At 43.7% G+C, this 851-nt stretch overlaps 1 pseudogene; it reads right to left on the reverse strand.

Moving 5' to 3' along the window:
- Positions 1-649, reverse strand: LOC120179221 (annotated as a pseudogene).
- Between the last annotated feature and the right edge of the window lie 202 nt (positions 650-851).

Genomic DNA, 851 nt, shown 5'->3' on the forward strand with positions numbered 1-851 from the left:
CTACAGCTCATCTAACTGGTCCTGCACATCCAAAGTCCAGAGAGTAAAATTATCCCTTAGCTCGGAAGTCCATTTTGCTTTACCAAAGTGAAAAAACTGGTGTTGTCCTTGTGTGACTCTTCTCCCAGTGTGTCAAGCTCGGCAATGGCTTCCTTGAATGCCTGTTTAGCCATGCTACATGCTTTATCAGACTGATTGAGAATCTCATAGTAGAACACCGAGAAATTCAGAGCTAGCCCCAATCTAATTGGGTGTATTGGTTCTAGATCCGCCAGCGTAATATCCTGAGCTCCCTCGTAAGACAACATAATATCCTCAGCAGCAGCTTTCCTCTCATCACCAGCCTTAAACTCCGCCAAATAACGATGATAATCTCCTTTCATCTTCAAATAGAAAACTTTCGACCTTTTTCTTTCTACTCGATCGAAGAGACTATTCTCCACGCGACACGTAGAGATTCGATCACGTTTTTTAAGGCGACGGAGAGAAGGTTCCTTTCCTCGACGGTTAGTTCACCTTATGGAGTTGAGCCAAGGACTATCTTTTTCTTGAACTGAACCATCTCCTCGTAGCTCTCGGCTTGCTCGGATAGCTTGGCTAAGTACACGAACTGATCGCGGCTCAGGTTATTGGGGACCGCCGTTGCCATTTGTAGGAATCGGTGACCTTTCGAGGGGAACAACATCAACGATGGCAGAAACAGTCACGATAGAGCCAACGAACTCCATACAACGAAAGAAAAACAAAGTCGGGACCGTTTGGCGAATGATACCATATTGTAAAATGTATATGCTGAAAAATACACTGAATTCATTGATTAACACACTTGCTAATACAATGTTTTTATAGCT

This window comes from Hibiscus syriacus, unplaced genomic scaffold, assembly GCF_006381635.1.
Source record: "Hibiscus syriacus cultivar Baekdansim isolate YM2019G1 unplaced genomic scaffold, ASM638163v2 tig00112408_pilon, whole genome shotgun sequence".
NCBI lineage: Eukaryota > Viridiplantae > Streptophyta > Magnoliopsida > Malvales > Malvaceae > Hibiscus > Hibiscus syriacus.